At 43.2% G+C, this 17,021-nt stretch overlaps 1 long non-coding RNA gene across 2 annotated transcripts in view; it reads right to left on the bottom strand.

Moving 5' to 3' along the window:
* Window positions 1–478: 478 nt before the first annotated feature.
* Window positions 479–17,021, bottom strand: part of LOC131487691 (uncharacterized) — a 57,542-nt gene continuing 40,999 nt past the window's right edge. Inside the window, exon 5 of one of the 2 annotated variants that reach the window (XR_009249890.1) lies at window positions 479–2,370. This is a non-coding gene — a long non-coding RNA (uncharacterized LOC131487691). The remainder of the gene's footprint in view (window positions 2,371–17,021) is intronic. The other variant, XR_009249891.1, reaches the window with a different exon arrangement.

Here is a 17,021-nt window from a genome sequence, read left to right as displayed (position 1 = left end):
TAGATGAAATAGACAAATCCTTTGGAAAACATTACTTACTGAAACCAACAAAAAAGAAATTTAAAAATCTGAATAACCCTATAGCTATTAAAATAATTACCTTTTTAATTAAAAATAAACTCATCAGGGCACCTGGGTGGCTCAGCGGTTGGGCGTCCGACTTTGGCTCTGGTCATGATCTCATGGTTGACGAGTTTGAGCCTCACGTTGGGCTCTGTGCTGACATCTTGGATCCTGGAGCCTCCTTTGGATTCTGTGTCTCCCTCTCTCTCTGCCCCTCCCCGCTTCACTCTCTGTCTCTCTCTCTCTCTCTCTCTCTCTCTCTCTCAAAAATGAATAAACATTTAAAAATTTTAAAAACATACGGAAATAAACCTCTCACAAATAAAATATATTTGATGGCTTCAGGCAAATTTTAAAGATGTTTAAAGATATAATGCTAATCTTATACAAACTCTTCCAGAAAATAGAAAAAGTAAGAACACTCCCCATTTTATTGTGTGAGGCTAAAGTCATCTTCATATTGAAACCCAACAAGAACAGCATAGCAAAGAAAATTACAGGCCAATTTTACTCACGAACATGTGGAAAAATCCTAAACAGAATATTCACGAGTCAAAGCTAACAATATATAAAAAGGAAACACAACATGTTCGAATTTGGCTTATTCCAGGATGCTGGTGTAAATGTTGCTTTATCATGAGAAAATCAATGTAATTTGCCACCTGTTAAGATCAAAGGGAAGAAAATCATCTATTCATCTCAATACATACAGGAAAAAAAGCATTTGCTAAAATTCAATATCCATTTGTTATTCAAAATCTTAAAAACTAGAAAAAAGCAAACACTGAAGCAATCTGGTAAAGGATAGCTACAAAAGACCTATAACAACCAATACATTTAAAATCAAAACTTCGAAAATGTTCCCTTTGAGATTGTGGAGAGTACAAATATGGTTACTCTCACAACATCCACTCTGCAGTATTTTGGAGGTCCCCTACAGGCAAGGAAAGAAAATAAAAGAAAACGCATAAGATCAAAAAGGAAGGAATGCAATTATCATTATCTGTGGATTACATTATTAACTACATAGAAAATCCATGGGAATCTGCAGATAGTTTTTAGAATTTAAGCAAGTTTCAGAAGGTTGCTAGATATAAGGTCAACACCAAAATATGAATTCAATTTTTATCTACCAACCACAAATTCTAAACTTTTTTTAACTGTGTTTTTAGTGTTTTATTTAGTTTTGAGAGAGAGAGAGAGAGTTAGACAGGTGCGAGTGGGGGAGAGGCAGATTGGCAGACACAGAATCTGAAACAGGCTTCAGGCTCTGAGCCTGACGTGGGGCTCGAACTAGTGAACTGCGAGATCATTGCCTGAGCCGAAGTTGGATGGTTAAAACCAACTGAGCCACCCAGGTGCCCCTGTCAACCACAGATTTTATAAAATGGAAAAAACTTTGAAAATAACATTTACACTAGGATTTAAACATATCCAAATTTTAGGGGAAAATCTAACAAAAGGTGTATAAGACCTCTGTGCAAAACATTCTAAAACATTGGGGCGCCAGGGTGGCTCAGTCCGTTAAGTGTCCAACTTCAGCTCAGGTCATGATCCTGTGGTCCATGATTTCAAGCCCTGCCTCTGGCTCTGTGCTGATGGCTCGGAGCCTGGACCCTGCTTCGGATTCTGTGTCTCCCCCTCTCTCTGCCCCTCCCCCACTCACACTCTGTCTCTGTCTCTCAAAAATGAATAAATGTTTAAAAAAAATTTTTAAACATTATAAAACATTATTGAAAGAAACTAAAGAAGACCTGGATTAAAGGAGAGAAATTCTGTTACTGAATTAGAACACTTGATATTTTCAGTGTCAATTCTCCCTTGATTAAGCTGTGAATTCAGGATCTTTTTCAGAACTTCACACTTTCTACAATTTGTATGGAATTGCCAAGGTCTAAGACTAGCCAAGGCCTTCTTGAAGTCGAAACACAGCATCAGAGGCTTTCCTCTGTTAGGTATGGAGTCTTACTATAAAAATGATTAAGACCAGCGCTTTCAGTCAATGATATAGATGAAGGTAGGGATAACTCGTGTTTTCCAATATCTGGGTAGCCTCCCCTTCCAGGCATATGGCAGACAGCACTTCACAGCCCTTTGCTCATGAGTCTAACTCTTACTGAGACAGTCACTGGCAAATGGGTTGTAAGAGGAAGTGAATGATGAGTGACGTTTCCTGGTGAGCCTGTGAAAACCTCACAGGCACTTTCCAGTCTCTCTTCTTGGGATAGAGAGTGCTCCCAATGATGCAGAGACTTCATTCATGAAGGACAGTTGCCCTGATGCATATTCTGTATCACCAGTGACCTGCTAGTAAAGAAAACAATAACTTTAGTATGTTAATCCATGACATGTTGGGGTTATCCGTTACCCAAAACAAAGCATAGCCCACCCTGTCTTGTCCAACATACAGACAGTCCAATGGAACACAAGAGTGCCCAGAAAGAGAGCCACCGTGCATGGACCATTGATTTTTCAGCAAAAAGTGAAATTGCAGAGTAGTAGGGAAAGAATGGTCTCGATACATACCTGGATATCCATTTGGGGCGAAAAATAGAACGTGTCCCTACCTTATGCCATCCACAGAAGTCAATTCTAGGTAGATTGCTAACTTTATCTGAAAGGCAACAACTGTATAAAACTACAAATTATTAACATTTAGAAGAAAATATAGGAGAATTTTTCATAACGCAGGAAAAGGTTTTCTAAGTAAGAAATAAGAAATGTTAAATATAAAGGAAAAGAGAGGTACTTTGTATTCTATTAAATTTCATAGGAAAAAAAGTTTCATTAAGAAAGAAAATGGCAGAAGGGAATACCTAAATTTTAATAATCACTATCCCTGGGTAATTACATTATAGGCTGAATTTATTTCCTTAATTTTGCTTATCTCTTTTTGTAAATATTTTATGATGAATGTGGATCTCTTTTGTAATAAGAAGGAAAAAACAATAAGAAGTTACTCGCTATTGTTTGTCTTTATGATCTAGAAGAGAAAATCCAAAAGTTGAGGATGTAAAATAAGAATTTTCCAGACATTTCTCTTACTTGTTTGTTAACTCAAAACTCAAAGGAAACCCAAAGGAAAAGAATCCTAATGGTAACATTTCAGGCAATGTGGTGGGTGGATGGAGGTGAGATATGATGGTCTTTGTGGCCGTCCTCATGGGTCCTTTCTATTTAGCTACTAGAACATCATCAAGACAGACTGACACGACTTTTTTAAAGCCTTCCTGTTGTAGATTCATAGTCCCTAGTGTTGGAGTGAGGTGCCCTTGGGAGGTCTCCTCCCTGGCTCCCTCTTCCATTTCTGGTCTTCTTCCACGGATAGGAAATATACTTTGGCCTGAATGTATTTCCTGGAGTTTATCAGACCTGGAGACGCAAGGCCACTGGCCCCGCCCTGGGTGGCTATTCATCTGGCCAGTGATGGATACTGAAGCCTCCCCCTTCCTTTGGTGGTGCAACTCCAGATCCTTTGTAAAATCTTTATTGGATACAAGTTTGACTCCGAGCAGCCTGAATATAAAGACCTTTTAAGATCTAAAGTGCTTATAAGGGTACTCATTTTTATTCTTGCTTTTACAGTTTTATTGGCTCTTATTTATTCATTGAACATTTATTGGGCACAGGTTGTAAACTCCTCATAGACCATAGCTCCTACAGCCCTGAGAATTCACTACCTAAATGCTGGATTCTGGCAAACCACGGAATGGGAATGTGGAGGATGAGGGTCATCCCCAAGACAAATGAGCCATCAGCAGGCAGAAATGGAGAGGCCCTCTGGATAAACGGGGTTTCGGTGGGTTCAGAGATTCTAAAGTCCCCAGCAGTGGTCACAAAGGATCTGGAATGAGGGTGGGCAGCTCGCTGGAAGGGCATTAACAGTAACCACCTTCATCATCATCATTAGTATTTACTGAACACTTTTGATGTTGCACAAAATACACCAGGCAGTTCACATACATCATCTCATTGACTATCACTGTAATCCTGGGACGTATGCAATATTGCCCCCATTTAGAAAATGAGGAAACCAGGGGCGCCTGGGTGGCTCAGTCGGTTAAGCGTCCGACTTCGGCTCAGGTCATGATCTCGCGGTCCGTGAGTTCGAGCCCCGCGTCGGGCTCTCTGCTGACAGCTCAGAGCCTGGAGCCTGCTTCACATTCTGTGTCTCCCTCTCTCTGACCCTCTCCCATTCATGCTCTGTCTCTCTCTGTCTCAAAAATAAATAAACATTAAAAAAAATTTAAAAAAAAAAAAAAAAAAAGAAAATGAGGAAACTGAGACTCAAAGAGGTTAGGTAATTTGCCCAAGGTCCCGTGGTTATTGAGCCGGGGATTGTAAATCTGTCAGGCTGGAAATCCTCGTCCCTTTTTCTATAACAGTAACTGCAGCTCCGGGATAACTGGTTGTTATCCCACAACTTAATAAAGCATTTCAATTTCGTGCCCTTTTGAGAGAACATGCAAACCTGGATTTCTGAAGGCTGTCTGTATCTGGCATCAGTCTGTTGAGGAGAACTTCCTGTATTTGAGATATTGTCCCTGGTAAGGTGGGGACAAAGTGGTCCCTGGGGCAACATGCCGCCAGGAGTCCCAGGTGAGGTGATGCATACTAAATGCCACACTCTCAGCCTAGCACGGAGGAGGACAGTCACTAGAGCAGCCTCCGGTATCATGTGGCTGTTCCTCAGGCACCACACTGCCGACCATCCCTGCCTTCACAGGTAGTGGGAACACCTCCAAACAAACACAGACTCTCGCTGTTTCTTGGATTCTGGTGCCAACAGCCTCCTTTGGGAGCATCTCTCCTCATGTCGTGCGTTCGCGTTCTGAGTGTCCTGCAGATGTGACACTGATGTCACCAAGTCTCTAGGCCCTAAGCTGGCTTGCTACCACTGAGCCTTCATGTCACAACAGGAACATGATGAGACAGTGACTGGTACTCCAGAAACTCCGGTAAGTTTCTGTATCAGATCCTAAAAATGGGGGACAGCGTCCTGAAGCACAATGTGGAAGCTAAAAGACCAAAACTTGACTTAGGGAAATTAAGGTGTGACTATTGGCTCTGCTCCTTCCGGCTGTGTGACTTTAAGCTAGTTACTCAACCTTTCTGAACCTGTATAATAAATAGATAGCAGGGGTGCCTGCCTGGGTGGCTCAGTCGGTTAAGCATCTGACTTCAGCTCAGGTCACGATCTCGCCGCCTGTGAGTTCGAGCCCCGCAGCGGGCTCTGTGCTGACCGCTCAGAGCCTGGAGCCTGCTTCCCATTCTGTGTCTCCCTCTCTCTGCCCCTCCCCACTCTCGCCTTCTCTCAAAAGTACATAAACATTAAAAAAAATTTTAAATAGATAGCGATAGCTGCCTCACAGATTTGCTGACATTACTATAGGATAGATGCAATGATGCTAAGTGCTTGGCACAGGGCCCAGTCCATAGGAACCGCTGAATAAAAGTTCGCTATTATTACGTTATTATTAAACGCAAATAAACAAATGGACCCTACTATGAGATCTGTTCTACGGGTTAATAAGCAGTTGCTTTAAATGAGTTGTCTCCCCCACTGGATTGGTGTGCCGTTTGAGGTCTTTGAGCAAATCACCCCAACTCTTCCGGTGCAGTCTGTCCTGATGTGCACGGTGCAAGGGCTCGGTGGGCGGGAGGCTCGCAGGCTTAATTAACTACTGGATGCGCTAGCTGCACACTCAAGATGAGACAGTTGGCAAGTCTATTTGAAATGTGTAAGGACAAAGTAATTTGGCTGGGAGGTAGCATTAGGAGACCTGACCCGCTCTGGGCCTCAGCTTCCCCATCTGCATGAGAAGGAGGCTGGGCTTCATGCTGCCCTCGTGCATCTCTGACCTTCATGAGCAAAGCAGTCTGATTCTGGGAGGACCGTCCTAGCCCCTGGTGGGAGCATCTGGCAATGCCTACTCCTGCGGAGCCCGGAAAAGTTGGCGTCCAGTGCGCTTCTCCGGGCAGAGTTTTGCAGGGCTCACGCGGGCCCAGAGCTCGTGCCTACCGTCCACTGCCCCCTAACCTCCCTAGGACCCAGCGGTTCCAACGTCTCCCAGCCCCCGCCTCTTCCCCTCCCCCCGCCGCCCCCACCCCTTGTGCAATCACAGAATGCAAAACTCTAGCCTGAGTTCCCACTCCCAGCAGAGAGGAGGAATCTCTAAACAGAGGCCCTGTCTGTTTCCAGCATAAACTGCCTGAGGTGTTCAGAAGGAAAGTTCCTTCTTTCCTCCCCAGCTTTGGAGAATCATTCTTATATTTAAAAAAGAGAGAGAGAGAGAGAAAATCATTCTTTCGCACTTTCACGGGAGAAAAAAAAAACTGGCTACGAAACTCGGCTTTTTTCCCAGAATGAAAACTTGCTTGGGGGTTAAGGAAACATCGCCACCTAGTGGAATGATGCTGAAATAAGTAGACTGAGTCTCCAAACAAGTGAAGTCAAGAGTCCCAAAGAGAAAAGAGCTAGAAGGGATCCAATTCCTTTCCTTCGACTAATGGAAATGTTGTAGGGAGACGGTTTGTGAATGTTACGGCTAGAACCCAGATCTCCTGACCCTTTATGTAATTCAGCCCTCACCCTCCCTACACCCCCTCCACCAGGCTTATGCTCACCCCACACTTTAGCTTAAACTGACTCCATAATTGAGGCCAGCACAGACAGGATCACCTTCACCCTGCATGCTGCCTCTTGCTTTTTATTGATTTCACAGATTTCAGAAGAGGAAGACCAGAGGCACTTTCAACCGGCAATCGGCATAGAAAGGAGGCAGATTGGACACCAGAGGTAAGAGCATGGATAGATAGATGAGGGAGCTGAGAATTCTTTCTATTTCCAACTCAGGAGTCGGTGATGGCAACAGGGCATGACTAGTAAGCTCATCTTCTTCTCTCTCTGAGCCCACAAGAAATATATGACATAATAGTGGAGAGTGCTTCCATGTCTAATTGGAATACTTGCGTGCTGAAGAAGGCCAGCTCCGGTGACCTGAGTATGGAAATCCTGTATTTATGCAAAGGGTGAGAATCTATTATTGTGTAAATTGAGCTATTTTCTTATAGGCACAGCCGCTTCTGCCTCGTATTTGTATGTAACTTTGCAGTTCACCACAGGCTTCAATCTATTTAAAATTACTTAATCTTGGGGCGCCTGGGTGGCTCAGGCAGTTGAGCGTCCAACTTCGGCTCAGGTCATAATCTAGCAGTTCGTGGGTTCCACCTCCACATCAGGCTCTGTACTGACAGCTCAGAGCCTGGAGCCTGCTTCAGATTCTGTCTCTCTCTCTCTCTCTCTCTCTGCCTCTCCCCTGCTGTGCTCTCTCTCTCTCTCTCTCTCTCTCTTTCTCTCAAAAATAAATAAATATTTTAAAACAATAAAATAAAAAGATAAAATTATTCAATCTTTACAAACACCTTTTGGGGGAATAGTCATTACCAATGAGGAAACAGAGGCTCTGAGAAGTTAAGCAATTTTCCTGAGGTCACACAGCTACCAGTCAGCAGAGACTTGGAAGGAGAAAACGATATTTAACCCAGTGTGGGCCAGGCAAGGTACAAAGTGCTCCCAACACAGCTCTCCGTGGCTTCTCTACTTAGGGAGTAGCAAGACGGCATTCACCCACTCCTTGTTCTTCCAGCCTGACAACTTCAGAAGCACCCAGTCTTTTCGTGGCTACCACATCCTATTGTTATTTGCTCCACTGTAGAACACACTGGAAAGCCATATGACGTGCCTTATAATTTAAAATTGACTTCAAGAGAAAAATAAATCAATAAAATTGACTTAGAGAAATTTTGCCAGGTGTCAGCATCTCTGAGAAAGTGGGGTGAAGCAGAGCTCCTCGCTATAGCTCAGGCCACCAGCCTGGGTCCAGGGGACTGTCAGGAGGACTTTTTATCTCCCCACCCCCTAGACCATTTCCAGGTAACCCTTGGGTAAATGCCCTGACAAAGAGGATTCTTCGTGCCTTCTCATTTTAGAAATACAGGCTCTCCTTTGCTGGGTCCTCAACTCTGAACATCAAGACCAAAAGCCCCATCCTCAGACCCGTTCTCTTCTGTATCGAATCTCCCTCGACACTTGGGTTAGTTAACCTAGCCTTGTGCCTTTAAATGATTCCTTGACTTATACCAACAGCACTGTCCTCTCCCTCTGCATTCCAGATTCATACATGCAGCCATCGACTCAACATCTACACCTCATCCACTAAGCCATCAAAACTATCATGCCCACCCCCAAACTCCTGGTTCTCCCTAACCCCCACCCCGCCCTCCCTATGCCTTGCACCTCAGTAAATGGAAGTCCTATGCATCCACTTCCTCAGGCCAAAACCTTTGGAGTCTTTCCAGGATTCTTCTGCTTCTCTCACAGCCCATGACCCATCTGTCCTCACCGCATGTCCAGAATTTGTGGATTCGCACCACCTCCTTGTGACCCAACCACCTGTACCTGGACTTTGCAGCAGCCTCTTACCTGGGCTTTCTGAAAAGCAATCAACTCAGAGTTGCCACGTTGACATACAAGTCAGAATGTAGCACCCCCTGCTCAAAATCTTCCAAGAGATTCTTATCTCGCCCCCATGGTCGCTCCACAATCTCGCTCCTCACCTGACCTCTCATCCTGTTCTTTTGCTGCTACCTTCTGCCATGTTTCTGTCCCACCCCACTAGAAATGTCAGCGACCTAGAACAGGGGCTTCGTTTTATTCCCTGGCTGTAGTCCGGGGCCTAGACAAGCCCTGAAACATGGAAGATACTCAATAAATATGTGTTGACACACAAATGCCTTTTTCCTCCATCTGGTTTGTTTGTTAATGCCATCATTCCAGAGTTCATTCTCAGATGAACTGAGTTTGTTCATCAAGTGAAATAATAGATTGGCTACACTCTGGATATAGGAGCCCAGAGCAAAAATCAGAAGCATTCTGTGGGAATCCACTAGCTATAAGGAATTTACAATAAAGATTATTGTATCATTTGTGATCTATAAATTACATTTGCACATTCTTTAGGTCAATAAATATTTACCAGCTTGCCACTGAACTTCATGTGTACTTTCTTCGTGTTCTTCAAACTATTTCATTAAGGCCTGGGCCAGGTAACACGGAGTTTTACAACCTTTGAAAATAAATCATGTTCCATAAACAATACTTTTTTTTTTTTTTTCACTCAGCCCTGCCCCATCCATATGGCAGCTAGGAGAGGGTCCCCAAAGGGCACAATCTGAATTCTCAAGGCATCTGCTAGAGACTTCCTAGTCTAGGAGCTTAGATCCATGGGTTTCTGCCTCCCTTTTGAAACTGAACTCCAGAGTTTCCATTGGAAACACACACAGTTGACCCATGAACAACAATGGGGGTTAGGGGCGCTGACCTTCTGCACAGTCAAAAATTCACATATAACTTTGACTTCCCCCAAAACATTACTAAAAGCCTACTATTGACCAGAAGCCATAATAACATAAACAGCTGATGAACACAGATTTTCTAGTTTATATGCATTACATACTGTATTTTTTTTTTTAGTTTATTTATTTATTTGGAGAAGGAGAGAGAGAGAGAGAGTGGGAGGGACAGAGAGAGAAGGAGAGAGACAATCCCAAGCAGGCTCTGCACTATCAGCATGGAGCCCTATGTGGGTCTCAATCCCACGATCATGACCTGAGCTGAAATCAAGAGCTGGGCATTTAACCGACTGAGTCACCCAGGCATCCTTTATATACTTTATTCTTATAATAAAGCAAGCTAGAGACAAGAAAATATTAAGATTATTAAGAAGAGAAATACATTCACAGTGCTTTACTGTATTTATCGGGAAAAAAATCCACATATAAGTGGACCCATGCAGTTCAAACTCCTATTTTTCAAAGGTTAGCTGTGCTCTTAAGTTCCTACACACTTTGCCTGGGAGGTGAATTCTATTTTCAAGCTTAAATTAGGTATGTGTTCTAAAGATGGTTTTTATGTATGGAAACTAAGAATGTTGCAGGGAATTTAGGTCATATGGTTGGTTAAATTCTCAAACTTCACACCTACTGGTCCTGTGACCAAGAAGTTCATTAATGAGGTTTTTAAGCATTGATCAATAAATCCATGAAGATCAATTATTTAGGAGGATAGTGAGACTTAAAACATAATAAAATAATTTCAAAATATGTCACCATTGTTTCTGAGAAACACAATTTCTGGCCAGGATTGAGAATCAGGGTAAGGCCAAGAGTAATGTTATTTTAAGTCTGTTTAGGAGGATGTATGGTTCCAGGACCACAAAGATATTGCTGGGTGTAGTGTAGTCAAAGAGTCAAAAAGTGTAGTGCTGGGATTGTGATCCTAAGAGCTGTGTGAGATTCTAGAGTTTCTACAACTCCCTCATGTTTAGTATTGTTTGAGGACCCTGTTTACATTCCTATAGCCTTTATTAGGATGTGCACGCCCTTAAAAGCAGTGACTGTTTTCTTCTTCTATCCCAGATGACGGACATATTACACAGCCTAATTTCGGAGCTCTATCATTGCACAAGGAAGAGATTCTTCACGACTATTCGGCTATAACTTGGCATCCCCAACCAGTGCCCGGGGAGAGAAACTGCGTGTGTACCCTCTCACCCTTGCACAGAATAAGAAGCGGTTCTCATGTATCAGAAAGCGTGCTGGCCTTTCCACCACAAGGGCCGGGTTTAGCTCCCGACTCTGCTTCATGTGACCTTGAACGAGCCTCTTGCCACAGACGTCCTGGGTCCCTCCCTTGTCCTCATCTCCACCGGCACCCCCTTTAATGCAAGCAGCTGTCAGCACGGTTGTGACATCCGGAGCAGCCTTTCCTTGGCTCTCCCCATGTCCACTCTTGTCTCCTCCAATGTAGTGTCCCCATAACAACCACAAGGAGTTTTTATAGAATAAATCTCATCATTTCATGCCCGTTGATCAGAACTCTTCATTGCCTCCCTTTGTCCTCAGAGAGAGTGTTCAGGTCCCTCAGAGAGAGTGTTCAGGTCCCAGCACACAAACCCTTCACCATCTGCTCTTTGACGTGTCCCCACTGAGCTTTATGCCACATCATTCCACTTGGTTCTGGTCACACTGGCCTGTTAGTTCCACACTTCTGCAAACCCCTTCCCACCCCTGAGGCTTAGCTCCTGCTCTTCCCTCCCTCTCTCCCTTCCTGACATCTCATTTCATTTGGCCAACTCTCACTAATCTTACAGACCTACTATGCTGCCTCCAGAAAACAGCCTCCAATTCCCCAGATTAGGGGACATGGCACTTCATACTTCTGTCTCATGGCACTTGTCTCGAATGTATTTAATAAACTATTTGTAAAATTATTTGCTTGATGTCTGTCTCCTTTGGCTCACCTAGACTCTCCGAGAGGCCAGAGACGTGTGGGTCTGCCCCTCACAGTATCCTCCTCACCCAGCACATAGTAGGTTCTCAGTAAATGTGGTGAATGACTAGCTGGAGAAGCTTTATTCTCTGAAACTGTTCCCTCACTTAGAATTGGCAATAATGCCCACTTCGCAGGATTGCCATGAAGACTAAATGTTAAAGCTCTATCATGGTGTCCTGTATATGGTAGACATTTAATAAACGTTTGTTAAGTGACTATCAGCACGACAGCTTCTAAAATGGCACCTCTTTAAATGGGCCTCATATGAAGACTAGACTAGTAATTAGCACTTGTGAAGGTTTCTTTATTAGGTGATTAATACAACTGAAACCTTGGGTGTTGAGGCTAAGGTATTATTAAGACAGGTGCTGTTGATTGGCACTTACTGGGCATGGGCAGTGGCCTCGTGCCAAACGAGGACACTCAACACTGTTGTCCTGGGGGATGGGTGCACGGCGAGCTGGGGACATAGAAGGGGGACTATCTACAGTGCAAGGGGAATCGTGGTGTAGCAATAAAGGCTTCTGGGCTGGTGACTTCAAAATTCAGTCCAGAATTCAAAAAACTTATCTTTCAGTCTTTCTTAGGAAGTTCGTAGGTGGTGAATTAGATCCAACGAAGGGAATAAACTCAAGAGACAGAAAAACATGGGATCCAGGACACAACTGATCGAACACAGGAACAGTGAGACCAGAATTCCAGGGATGATGGAGGCAAGGTCAGAAATCCCAGGAAGACAGTGGAGCAGCCGGTAGGAATGACCACCAAGTGGAGGGTTCTGGGAGAGACGTCTACAGGGAAAAAGGTGGAACTGGTAGGCTACCCAATGAGATAATCTTATTGAGAGGGGAAAAAAAGCCTTACTGAGATTTGGAGAAAGGAGTTGAGAGAAAAATTAGTGACAGGTACGTGGAAGATCAAGCAAAGGAAAAATGTAATTGTGAATGCTGGGGGAGGTGGAAGGTGGGGGGAGAGGATGAGGACTGGTGAAAGAAATAATATCTCCTCCTAGTACATTAAGTGGCTCAGCTGTGAACATTCTGTGTAGTTATCGCATAAATAGTGACTCTTGACTACTCAACATGGTGATATTACTCCCTGGCAGATGGGCAGGACTGTGAATACAGATGGGGAAAGTGGGCACAGTGAGAGGAAGGCGCCGTAAGTGATTGATCCAAGTCCTCATTTTGAATGGCAATAAACTCAATCAATCAATAAGAAAAGTCATTTAAACATGTTGGGAACAATGGAGATAAGGACCAGAAGCAGCACCCGAAAAAACTGGAGTGCTGAGCTAGGAAGGACTATGGTTGGCCGTTATAACCCTGGGGCACCATTTGAATGTTTAAGCTATAAATGTGTATTTGTTTGATTAAAAAACAAATAAAAATGGATTTTAAAGAAACAAAGGGGAAATGTGGCCAAGTGTTTGAATGATTTATTTTTGCTTTTCTGTATTTCTCAATTAAAAGTAAGTCCACCTTTATATTTTATACAGGAGGAAAATGAAATCAACTCCTCGAAAAAGAACATCAGATTTGAACACAAAGAGAAACTGGAAAGTGGGTCTTGGAGGGAACTTGTAGAAGGGGAAAGGGGAGTTCCATGGTGATGGATTAAGTGATGAGGGATAGGTTTGGCCCAGAAGAGCAGCTTTCTTTCTCTCACGTCCCTGCCCACCAGTACCCCACCCCTGAATCGCATCCGGGTCCCCCAAATTACAGGCCCCCCGGCGCTCTCTGCACCACCCCCTCACTGTGTTCCAGCACCGAGTCAATGGGCAATGGGTGTGCGTTTCCATGATTTCTGACCTGTTACACTCAACGGGAATCATGGTGCACTGTGCCCACCGTGATTCACCTTTACAGCATTCAGCACAGGGCGCAGAGAGCTCTTAGGCCCGAAGAGCACTTCACGAAGATTCAGAGGACAAGGCCAGGTGGCAAAACTGCAATGGCGAGCACACAGGCCGAGGGGTCTCCTAGACCTGGTTTGAATCCTAGTTCCACACCTCCAGGCTGCTGGCTGCAGGGCCCTGGGCAAGTCACTTCCCTCCCTGGGTTTACTCGTCTGGGAAAGAAGAGAGGAAAAGAGCCTCCTTCCCAGGGTTGTGGTAAACATTCATGGAGACAGTGCGGAGAGGCTGGTGTATTATAAATGTCCAGTAAATGCCACTCGTTTTTATCTGGGCTCATTCGGGGTGCGAATACAGGGAAGTCACCAAAACTGTCTAGTCTTGGCATTCATCCACTGACACCCTCCACCATGGCGAATATTTTAAACTAGTTTTTATTTTCGACAAATACATGTTTTTAAATTTTTCAACATTATTGAAAACCTGGTTGATGGCACCAAAAGGGTCACGATAACAACAAGGAAGCAGCAAGTTCCTGTTCCCCCCGCCATCACCTGCTAAGTTCTGTTTGCAGAGGCAAGCACTTTTGCCTCTCTTGGCTTTTTTCTTCTGGTATTTGCAACCCCATCTCGAAATAATGTCCCTGTGCTGCCACTAGTCGACGTCAATTTTAGACATTATCACCAATGAAGGTTTAGATTTAGCTCTTTTATACCCCACTGTCCCTGCCCCTTCCTCCAAAATGTCACAACTTGGGGTCAAACCAAACTCAGTGACTATGCACATTATTATCCACCAATTAGTCAGGTGGTATACCATGACTGCATTTCCTTTCTTTTTTTTTTTTAATGTTTATTTACTTATTTTGAGAAAGAGAGAGAGAGAGAGAGAGAGAAAGAGAGAGAGAGCATTAGCAGGGAAGGGGCAGAGAGAGGGAGAGAGAGACAATCCCAAGCAGGTTCCACACGCCACACAGAGCCCAACATGGAGCTCAATCCTGTGACCCCAGGATCATGACCTGAGCAGAAATCAAGAGTCAGACGCTTAACTGATTGAGCCAACCAAGAAGCCTGCATTTCCTTTCTTGAAAGCTTTTTTTATTTTTGTTTTTCCAGGAGTTAAGCATTGCCTTGTTTACTCTTCATTTGTCTGACTTTCTTTGTGTCTTCTGTTTTTATACAAATGTTGTGACATATCTGTTATACACATTTTGAATATTATTTCCAAATGCTTAAGGTGGTCAAATATCCCTTTTGTTTCTTCCTCTGGTGCTGTCCATTCAAGAACTGTTCATCCTTGCCATGTTCTTGGGAACCCACCCCCACACCCTGGCTGTGCCCTGTATTGTGTGGCATCCCTGTTTCCCAGATCCCACGTCTACTTTCTTGATATACGTCCTTGTTTTGGTGAAGTAGATTTTCCAATACCTTCTGAGATCAGGTGCATAGGAGGTAAAATTTTAGAGTCCTTCTATGTCTGATAATATTTTAATTCCTCCCTTACATCAGGATTTTGGTTGAACTGGATATAGAATTCCAGTTAAAAATCTTTTTTTTTTTTTCTTGGAAATTTTAAGGCATTGCTTCTTTTCTTTTAGCATTCAGTATTGTCCAAGAGAAGTCTGATGCCATTCTGAGTCCATGTCCTTTGTATATTGACCCACTTTACCTTCTGAAAAATTTTGGGTCTTCTTGTCCTAAACTTTCACAGGAATGGGTTTCAGTGAAGTTTTTTTACTCCGTTTTTTTCTGAATACAAGGTGAATCTTTTCGATCTGGAAACCTCATGGCCATTGTTCCAGAAACTTTTCTTAGTCAGTTAAACATCCAACTCTTGACCTCAGCTCAGGTCTTAATCTCACGGTTGTGAGTCCAAGCCCCATGTTGGGTTGAGTATGAAGCCTACTTTAAAAACAGATAGATAGATAGATAGATAGACAGACACATAGATACTTAGACACATAGACACATAGATAGATCCCTCCCTTTCTTCTAGTCTCCAGAAATTTCTTCTGGTTGCACACCACCTCCCAGGTTGATTCTGCATTGTTTTTGAAATCTGAAGTTTTATTCTTTCAACATTATCTTCCAATCTTCTAATTTTTCACTTTTATTTTGTTGTTCACTCTTTAAATTTCCAGAAGCTCTTTTCTCTCCTCTAATTTATCTGTTTCCATAGCAACTTTTACTTCTTTCAGGGATGCAATATTCTCTTTATGTCTCCAAAGGGTATTAATTATATAAAAGTTTCTGTTTTTTAACTTATTTTCTTTTCCTGCCAAGTTTCTTTTCTCTTTATACTACCAAGGTTTTTTTTCCTCTTTATTTTATTCTCTCTTTCATATTAGAAGCTTCATCAAAAGTGAGCCTGTCTTTCCATAATTAAAACTAAAGTATCATACAACCAATTAGAAGGTCTGGGTTCATGGTGGACCCTGACCAGGAGCATCCCCAGGAGCTGATGTAGTGAGCTGCCTTTATACTGAGGAAGTCCCCAAAATAAGGGTCTTATTAAGAAAATGGGTGTTTTCTTTTGGACTAGTCAGTTTCTTTGGAAAGGAATATTCCAGTCTTCTTCTTGGGGCAGGATAATCTAAGGGGCTGGTTCAATCCTGGCTGTGGGCATTCTAAAGACAGCTGATGTCTCACCTGTCAACTTGAACTTCTCCCTTGTGTTTAAGATGGGATCCCACCCTGCACTTGACTGTCTCTAGGTCTTTCCAACTCAGAGAAAGGGGCAGGAAAGGGTCTCCTGGCTGCTTGGCATAGGGGAAAAAAAGACCTTAGCATCCAAATTCTCTATATCTTGAATTTCAAGAAAACTCCCTGTTTATTGCTACCTACTGTAGCACCTGGTATCTCCAAGCCTCAGCCTTTCTATGGTTCTGACCAGTAATGTGGCTCATTTCTCATTGGTACCAACCCCCTATCCTCCTCCCTTAGTCACTTAGGTTATTGCTTCCTCCACTCTGTTAAGTCAATTGCCATCTCTTCAAATGTTTTTCATATTCCAAAATTTGGGAAACGTCTCCAGTGATGTCTCCTCTTGCCCTTTACCTGTTTTTATCAAGGTAAAATTTACACAACATAAAATTCATTTTAACAATTTTAAATTATACAATTCAGTGGCAATTAGTGCATTCACAATGTGGTGCAACCATCACCTCTATCTAGTTCCAAACATTTTCATCACCCCAAAAGGAAACCCCATACCTATTAAGCAGTCACTCCCTGCTTCTCCTCGGTCCCATCCCCTGGAAACCACCAATCTGCTTTCTATTCCTATGGATTTGTCTATTTGGGGCTTTTCAAATAAACAGAATCGTACAATATGTGACCTTTTGTGACTGGTCTCTTTCACTTCGCGTTACATTTTCAGGATTCATCCATTTTGTAGATGTAGACTTCATGTCTTTTTATGGCTGGATAATATTCCATTGTGTGGATGTACCATATTTTGTGTATCTGTTCATCAGTGGATGGACATATTTCTTCTCTTTTATTCCTTTCCTATCATCAAGGGTTGGATTTGGAAAAGGGAGATGATACATGTGACTGGCAAGTCCGCCATGTTTAGCCCAAACAATGCTCCTAAGTATGGACGCAAGCTCCATCTCTCCAACCACACAGCAGCCTGGCTTTCATTTTCACCTCTGCTTGAGAAATCAGTCCCGTGACCAGTCCTTGTTCAAGTGACTATCCAAAGGAT

This window comes from Neofelis nebulosa, chromosome 10, assembly GCF_028018385.1.
Source record: "Neofelis nebulosa isolate mNeoNeb1 chromosome 10, mNeoNeb1.pri, whole genome shotgun sequence".
NCBI lineage: Eukaryota > Metazoa > Chordata > Mammalia > Carnivora > Felidae > Neofelis > Neofelis nebulosa.
This window is presented reverse-complemented; position numbering and strand designations above follow the sequence as displayed.